The sequence below is a fragment of the Ursus arctos genome, unplaced genomic scaffold, assembly GCF_023065955.2.
Source record: "Ursus arctos isolate Adak ecotype North America unplaced genomic scaffold, UrsArc2.0 scaffold_31, whole genome shotgun sequence".
Lineage (NCBI taxonomy): Eukaryota > Metazoa > Chordata > Mammalia > Carnivora > Ursidae > Ursus > Ursus arctos.
In genome coordinates this window covers 22,690,382-22,699,992 of record NW_026622997.1, presented here as the reverse complement: position 1 = coordinate 22,699,992, position 9,611 = coordinate 22,690,382, and positions in this window count along the sequence as shown.

The following is a 9,611-nucleotide window of genomic DNA, read 5'->3' as shown; positions in this document are numbered from 1 at the left end:
TGTTCTGCAGCGATTGGGGTAATGCGTGTCCACATATGCCGTACACAAGCACAGGGCCATGTCAACCTGATGTGAACAGGAGATACATGAGATGACATGGCGTCGTCATCAAATACATTGTGTTGATGTAGTGCTTCTCTGCAGTGGCTCAGGAAGAATTCGGAGTAAACAGTAGGACACATAGAAAATATCGGCTGAGTATGTGCCAGTGCCTTGTGGCTTCAGCTGAAAAAAAAAAGAAAAAGAAAAAGAAAAAAGAATCTGGAAGAAATGGTTTTTCTTGTCTCTTCCTTCTAGACACAACAAGATCACCCCTGGGATTTGCCTGTGAACCTCTCTTTTTACTGAACTATTTCCCCCGGGGAGAATTTCTCCGTAGCTTCCTACCTGCCATGATGATTCCTTCCAGGCACTCTGCACAGTTCTCCATGGAAACTTTCTCTTTCCGTAATTGACCAAGCTTGCCCTCCCTGGGAATGTAAGTGCCGGTCAGCCATGCAGCGCTATCCTTGCAAGCAGCCATTCTAGCTAAGAGAATCAGGAACGGGTACGAGGCAAACCACACGTCATTACACACACACACACACACACACACATACATACACACATACCCCACCCCCTCCAAACATGAACGTTTATAAACCCACCATTTCTGGAGGGAAGAGGATGCCTCAGAACTGGCCTGCCCCCAAATTCTGTGCAGGACCAGATATGTAATTTGTGGGGCATAGTGCAAAAAGACAATGTGGGCCCCTTTATTGAACAGTTGTGAGGAATTTCAAGATGGTGACAGCAGAGCATTGGCCTGAGTGCAGGCCCCGTACAACTGCTCAGGTCACACACCCAGGAAGCCAGCCCCGCTGCAGAAGGACATCTGCCCAATGGTTTGCGGGGGCTTCTGTATTTTTGGTGCATTTTCATCTTTGAGTGGCCAAATTGGGCCATCAGATACTTACAGCATTTCTTCTGCCCGGAGAAAGACACTGAGTCCTACCCATTCTTTCCCCATGAGGAGCCGCGGAGAGATCACGTCTCTGCATCTCCACCGACAGCAGCCGCATTCTCAGGGTGGACTGCTCTGGTCCAGAGAGGGCCGAAGGGGGAAGGGAGCTTCACGATCTACTCTGAGAAGGCTGTGGGGGTAGCGTGGAGCTCAGTGCAGCCTGAGAGAGGCAGACCGACACACAGAGAGATAGCCATGGAACAAATAGAAATCAACTTACTCACAGAACCTGATCTTAGACCTAGCCTCCTGGTTGTTCTGAGCATGGCGTTGTGGCTGCCTCCTTGTTCTCCAAAGAACTCCTGGGATTTTGAAGGAAAGATGACAACAGTTTTTTCTGTGTTATATTTAATGAGCGTGTTCTCACCTCTTCCTTCCTGTGTGGGTTTGGTACAGGAAGTGGGGAAGATGAGCAGAGGACGTGAGGATAGAGTCGGCAAGATGCTATGGGGAGGGAGACGGAAGCATCATACACATGGTTTGGGGGCACGCAATCACCGCAGAGTGGAGCTGGTGGTGGTGGGCAGGGGGCGGGAGGACAGAGGGGCTAGCGAGCGTACCCAGCCCCCCCCCCCAGGTCTAACTTCCTGCAAGGCCTTCGAATTTCTCTGTGACCCTGCCCCCCTCTGAGAGGACCTCCAGTGCTCCCTGTTGTCCTCAAAGGACAGGAATATGGAATAAGGCTTCTTCCAGATTCTTTATTAGCAGACTTGCATGCATGCAATTTCAGGGAATGAATACATCAGCCCAGAGCGGGCACTGGTCTGGGTGATAAATTTGGATGAGATAGGAAAATTGAAACAAAACCAAGAACACAACAGCATGTCTTGCAGCCCATGTACAGCTTTGTTGTTGGGGAAAATGGGTTTTGCTTTGGCCCCGGAGCCCCAGCAGAGAGAGTGGTGTTCATTAGGGGTGGGGACGTTGGAGTACTATCCACACGGCTCCGGACTAGCCTTTGCTGGACATCAGAACACTCCACGGGAAGATCCCACCTGCCCCAGGACAGGGAGAAGAGGCTCCTTCAGGCGGCGGGCCCTGTTTACGAGTGCAGTGTGCCCTAAAATTCAAAAGAGGGCAGCAGATAACAGACACAGCCTGTCGCACCAGGCAGGCGTGTAACCTGAGGAATGTCAGCAGGAAAATTCGCTGCTTTATCAAAACTCACGACATGCAAGGGTTAGCCATGCCAGAAATGTGTGTTTCTAGCACCGTGTGCTTAATGTAAAAGCAAATATTGGATTAATGGAATCTAACGAGCTTTGGCGCTGTTGAGGGCAAGCGTAGGCCTAGTGCCCACCTCAGCAGCCTCCTGCAGCGGGATTTAGGGATGTAAAATTCTGTGATGGCAATGGTGGGAGGTGAGGGCCTGAGGACGAGAGAAATGGCCAAGCCCTGCAAGGTGGAGTGACCACCTGTGTGCTTGGTGCTTTGCTGTGAGTGCTTCTCCTGATTCTCTGAAATGGGCAGGACCCTCCCCCCCAAGTGTGTGCGGTCACTTTCCTACCTGGTAAGTTCCACAGAGTGTGAGACTCGCAGGAAGTGGGAGAAGGCGATTCTCTTTGACGTTTCCAGCGCTTCTAGAAGACAGAAAGTTCCCGATAGGGAGGACAGGCCCACTCTGGGTCCCAATCTGGAGATTAGGATTTCGGAGAGCCTGGGGGCACGTGGAATGGAAAAGAGGAGAAAATTGCTAGAGGGGAAGAGGGCTGAAGTTCTCAGTTGAAGTCCCAGTCTTTGATCCAATCCTAAGGGGTGGAAGTATTAGGCCTCCACCCCTGGAATCGCGCAGCGGACTGCCTTATGATCCTGTTTCCTAAAAAGAGGGGGCATCTGGCATCGACCCCAAACACAGCTTCACAGAGGAGTTCTCCTGTGTCATTGGCAGGGAGTAACAGTGAACCAAAAGGAAATCTTATTTTTAATAAACCCTGAAATGAGATTGCAAGGCTTCTGAGATCTACGAGTCTTTTTTTTTTTTTTTAACCTTGTTCGATTTTTTTTTTTTAAAGCATTTTAAAATCGTTTCAACCTACCCAGAGGGCATCAAACTGCATCAGGAATCTAGAAGATGTTGCCTCTGAAAAGTTGAGCTCTGTTTATTTTTAGCATGTTTGTGATTTCTAGAAAGAATTGAAGGGTTTTTTTTTTTTTTTTTTTTTTTGCTCCATCAACAAGTTAGACTGCTTACACTGTGAAGAGTTTCCATTAAGACTTGAGAAAATGCACATTATCTTTTTTTTTTTTTCACCTAAAAATTAACAGCTGCTCCTACTGCCTGGATACACACCTGATGCCAGACAAAGGGTTTCTGAGAAACATGCCCTAAAACTTCGGGCTGATTTAATATTAAACAATTACTACGGAGCTGAGAAAATCAGCCCCTTTATAGACGCTGGTGAACAGAGGATTCTCTTTATATGTATAATAATAAAAACCAGACTTGGCAAGAGCAAACAGGTCTGCAGTGATTGTGCATTTCTTTGTATTCCCTGAAATAAATGAGGCAGGAGGTGATTTTTTTTACTAGTGTTTCACATGTCATGAAGTTAGCACTGCAAATTGATAAACAAATTGAGAAGGTCCCTAGTGTCCTGCAGCATCGCTAAGGACTTATGGGGCTTTTGTAGGTATCCTTGGAGCCTGCATGTAGAAGAGTCTAGAATGATCATGAGATCTTTCACTTGAAAATAACTCTAGACGAAAAGATGCATTTCTTTTTTCCAGAGCAGTCATCTCCAGAGCTTAAAAAAAATAAAAAAAATTAAAAAAAAGTTTTGTTCTCTTAGGAACATGGCCCTCTTGGGAATGATCTCAGTCCTCAAATTACAAATGCAAAAAAACAAAAGGCTGTGTTTACAGATTTTTTTTAAAGAGGAAACTGATTTGCAAGAAAGAAAAAAATACGAAATACATGCATCAGGATAAATGAGAGACTGATAATATAAATAACTGTATTCTCTATTGAACTTAACAAAGTTAAGGAGACTACAATTTGGAAGACCTGAGTTTTCCTGCATCTCCGCCCCTACCTCTCATCTTCTTACAAAAGGCACGTTTTTACATTTCTGAGCCTCGGTTTCCTTATCGGTAAAATGAGGACGTTTGATTTTACTTTAAAATTCTTATTTTATGATTCAGTGAAGTGTTGCAATTGACACGGCAAACTCCCAAACATTGGTCTCTCTACCTTGCTGAATTCCTCTTGGCTTTATTGACGGCAGAGCATAGCTACCAGAAATTATGTTAAGCATGTATTATAAAGGGCGTCCTTTGCTAAGCCATGCAGAAATGCACAAAGTTTATGCTCTTTTCAACCTTAGTCCGTCTCTCACATACTACTTGGTATGCTGTGTCCTGCGCCGTGTGTAACGTCTTTGGTTTCAGAATTGTTTCTCTACCGGGGAAGTATTATGAGGATCCCGGATTATTTAGCCCTGAGTCTGGGAGTCTGTGGGTAGGTTCCTTCCCTGACCCCATCCTCAGCATCTGTCTGCATCCAACAGCACCATAGCTAGGCATCAGGACATGGACCGGAAAGCAGACGAGCATCGCGCCTGACCATGTTAACAGCAAAATTAACAGCTATTAAGGCCCCCTGTTTTAATTTCCCGTAATCATCTAGTGTCCTCTGCCTTCTGGCCCTTGCAGTTCATTCTTGCTCCTCAGACTCCCATCTTCCCTGAAACCCTTCTTCTTCCATTAACGTTTGTGTCATTTATGTCTTCTGTGCGCAGAGTACCTCTGGTTTATTATGGAGAGAAACAAACGACACAGAGGGTTGAAAATCGAGGTCTCGCAGGAATGTTGGTGCATTTACGGAATTCTTTGTCCTCCGCACTGAGGAGCCAGTGCGTGAACACCCCTTGCTCCTCCGTCCCTGTGAACCCCATTTTCATACTGTTAGAGGGCAACCGTGTATTTAAGTCTTACAAGAGGAGTAGGGGCAGGAATGGGTAGAGGAAAGGAGCGAAATGATCCTGAATGGCTCCCACGCCTCCCACCGCATTAAGAGCTTTGCACACATGGTTCGCGTAAAGACTCCTATTGTTACGAATTGTAGCCTTGTTATAAAAGGAAGTTTAAATAAGGCTCAGAGAGGTAAAGTACTTTGCCTGAGGGCACACAGCAAGTGGCAGAGCTCAGAATTGAATTCCACAGATTTACCAATGTTTCCTTTTCTAGAATTGTTATTCAGTTTTTGAAGAACTGAAGCTATCTTTTCCACTCCTTTTAATCTCATAAAAATCATATACAATCTTACCAAGGAGAAATCTATTATATGAAATTAAGGCACAGTTGTACTGTATTCCAATTTTACACGTGCATGGTATTTTAATATTTGATACCCAATAAGGAGGACAGCTCAAAAGCAGGCACAAGTTGGTGCAAGACCAGACTATTTTTCTACACCACGTTGTAGGTCATCCTTAAGGATGATAGAATATACTGGGGGAAATGAAGTATTTTTTCTAAATTTGTTTATCCAGAAGCCTCTCTTGACCATGAAAATGACATCACTCATTGCTGCCAGTGCGGGCAGACCTTCTCCAGATTCTTTTCTAGATCAACACATGGATGTAATAAGAGGACGTAATGATTTAGAAGGACATGGAAGGGGGTAGAAAACACCCTCCTTCTCTTGTGCCTTTCTTTGGAAAATTTAAGATTTAGTGCCATGGGTAAAGCCAAGGTTATGATGAATACTTTCACTCAAAGAAAGATTGAACTGCATATGGAGGCCTCAGCATCTGGATGGCACGTGCATCGGGGACCACGCCACAGTCTCGCGTTTCAAGCGGCTCTCTCCTAGGCTTTCCCTACCAGTACTGACTTCCTTTCTCCCACTGGATATTTTTGCCATGACCTTGGATATTATATTAACCTCTCCTCTTCACTTGATCAGAGCCCCTGCAACATTGGAAAGCGATGTCAGAAAGCAGGAGAAATACACCACGTGTGGCCTCACAACAGCAGCCTAAGCCTCTGTAACGTTGGGTAGCTTACAACACTGTTTCTCAAAGTGGGGTTTCTGGGGGACCTGCCTCAGATTGGGCAGGGAAAAGCTAAATGCAGATGCTTGCATCAGAATCTCAGTGGTAAGAGGGGAGGGATAGGTGGAAGTCAGGAATGGAAAATTTAAAAATCTCTCGAGATAATGTTTGTGTATCTCCAAATTATAACCAGTGTTATAAAATGTTTTCACTTATGTTACTTTCAGTGTCTTTCAGGAACTCTCCGTGCTCGGTAATTATAAATACACAACCGTTTTAGGGATGAGGCCATTGGAACTTGGAGAAGTGCCTTGCCTGAGGGGACACAGACACCCGCACCACCTCCCTAGACCACGGGGTGGGGGGGGTGTCTGCACACACAGATGTGGGGAATAACACAGCGTTGAAATTCTTTCATGCTTCTGGTGCCGTATCTAAAAATTCATCACCAGACCCAAAGTCACATAGATTTTCTCCTGTTTTCCTCTAGAAGTTTTACACTTTTGTACTTACATTTGAGTCTCAGATCCATTCTGAGTCAATCTCTTTGAAAGGTCTAAGGTCTTGGTCAAAGTTCATTTTTTGTGGGTGGAGGTCTAATCATTCCAGCATCATCTGTAGAAAAGACTATCCTCTCTCCATAGAATGGACTCTGCTCCTTTGTCAACCAACTTTGAAATACTTGATACTTTTATAAAAGTACATTACCAGGGCGCCTGGGTGGTTCAGTCGGTTAAGCATCTGCTTTAGGCTCAGGTCATGATCTCTGGGTCTTGGGATCGAGCCCAAGACTAAGTGGGGAGTCTGCTTCTCCCTTTGCCCTTCTCCCTGCTTGTGCTCACTCTTGCTCGCTCTCTCTCTTTCTCATAAATAAATAAAATCTTAAAAAAACAAAAAGTATATCACCTCTGTTTTTTATTTTAAAAGGCAGCCAGAACGGTGCTATATTTAATGGTTATTTGCTTGAGATTTGAACCCCAGCTTCTTAGGGCAGAACACGAGGCAAGTTGTAGATTAGAATATAGACTGAGATAAACCACTTAAGTAAGAGTAAACTGAAATAGAATCCATCCATGCTGAGTTCGTGGCCCTGGATTAGAGAGAGAGGAACCAGCTTCTAGGTCGACTCCACCACTCCACCCTTCAGGCTGTGGTCTTCTTCACTGGAAAATGAGAGGCATGTTAACCAGACATATTCCAGGTTACTAATCATCCGATTCTACTTCTAGGGCCCCAGCTCATAGGAGTGGAAATGAAACTTTCCTCCCTAAAGGTTTTCCCTTTCGTGCAGCAAGCCTCGCCCTTTCAGAACTGACACATGCGGATTCACTGCATTCACTGTGGCTGATCTATTCCATGCCTCTTCCCTGGTCTATGAGAACAGAGACCTGAGGCACATCTGCGGAGACCTGATCATACAATCTTCCGGAGTGCCCCGTGCCTACTGCTTCCACCCCAGACCCATCCCAGCCTCTACCCCTGGAGTCATCCCTCCTTGCCCCACATTTTCATCTCTGGCACTGAGGTGTCTTTGTTGACTCACCCCAACTTGGGTCAGTCATATTTCTTTCTTCAGGATATGGAATCGCTCTGCCTCGCTCCTCTCCTTCTCAGTGTCTCCTTCCAAATCTCTTGGCCCAAGGCTGACCACACTCCCTCATTCTCAAGAACACACAGCTTATCTATTTTTCATGTTTTAGGCAGCCAAAGGCTTTTAAAAGATAATGAAAACCCCTCAACCGCAATTTTGAGTTGCAAAGAATTTGCTAGATTTGCTGGCACAGAGAATTACAGGAATGTTCTTCTGGTACTTTGTGGTCTGGAATCCCTGGAGGGTCAGGGATCTACAGGGAACACAGACATGTGAAAATAATTACACTATAGCGTTGGGGGGGGTGGCTGTTTTGAGGGTGAGGAAGAGAAGCATCATATAATTTTTGCAGAAATGGTGACAGTCGAGGGATGGTAAGGAGTTTAACAGCAGCCCAGACTGAGAATGGGGGTCAAGGGATCCAGGCAGGGGGTAACACTATTTGCAAAGGAAGGGAAACACGAAAGAACACGTCATTTTGGAAGTGGACAGGTTAACCCTTACCCACAGATGGGCAAGTTAGCTGGTTTGGCTGGCTGGGCAGGTGCCCCTCCCCCAGACCCACATTCCATGTTCCATGTGTATCTTTCCTGAGTCTGCTCTCTTCTTAACTCTCGGGAAATCAATCTTACATTGTCAAGACAGGGGAGAGAAGCATGGTTTGCTGTCTAGCATGTACAGGACAAGAAAGACCTTAGTTATGGCGGAGGCATAGAATGCGTGCTTGAGGCCAGCCAGAAGTGGAGGAGAGAAAGGATGGCTGGGACATGACATTCGAAGAATCCTTCCATCCAGGTCCTGGGGCCGGAAGAGCACCTTGCTCAGCCCCGGGTTCTTTTTGCCACTTACGGTGCAGCTCCGAGGAGGAGGCCACGTACCAGGTGTGACTTTGGGGATCTGAAGGGAGCATGGGACTTGCTGTGCTCAGCCGGCAGCGGTAGTGACTTCTGGGAACTTAATTCGCTGGCACCTTGACCTGGAACTTCCTAGCCTCCAGAACTGTGAGAAATAAATGTTTGTTGTTTAAGCCACCAGGTTCATGGCTGCTTTGTTACAGCAGCCCGAACTGACTGAGACAAGAAGGAATCTGGAAAGAGTGGCAGGTTTTGGGGGAGACCATAAAATCTTGTTTCAAATCTACTGTGCTTCGGAGGTAGAGAGGACCAGAAGGCGGTTAGATCCAATGGTCTGAAGCTCAGATGTGATTCAGTGTGGATAAAAGGCCACAAAGGAACAATCGAGGTCACTATCAAGAGACTCTCCTAGGGGGACAGTCTTCATTCAGGTCAAAAAGTACTTTGCAAGGCCCTGGTTAGGCCCTGAGGGACAGGCAAATAAGAATCACACAGAGCCTTCTACGTCAAGGAGCCTACCTAGTTTTAACTAAGCTATGCGCTCAGGGTTGGCATGTGTGCAAAGTGTTTCTAAGAATTCTTGCTGAAATAAGGTGTCAAATTCATGTCTACAAGTTTAGATCTGTTTCCTGGGCTTTCTGTGAGTTTGACATACAGGGACATTGTCCCTCTTTTTTTCTTTTCTTTTCTTTATTTTTCTTTTTTCTTTTCTTTTCTCTTTTTTTTCTTCAGATTACTTATGAATTTCAACCAAATTCTAGGGTATGAAAAACATGACATTTGATTTACTTGTTCTTTATATTCCATCCTGCTTTATGCTTAAACTTAACAGGATTGACTTATAGCCATCCAAAAAAATGGGGAGTGCATTTTTATGGAACTCTTCAATTGAGGAATTACAGTGGAGAGAAAATGGAAAAAGGTTAAGACGGCTGTTATTTTTTTTAAAGTGCAGCTCCTTTTCGAAAAATATTGTTCTGTATGTTCAATAACTATTTTTAGGTAAACACACACAGACATACACACAACTACAGTCTCTCAATTGACTGCCACAGTTTGTGGAAGAAATAGTAAATATTTAAGAAAATGCTTAAAATATTTAAGAAAATATTTAAAACCTTTAATCAAATATTTAAATAAAATTTAAGAAACATTCTAAAATATGAATT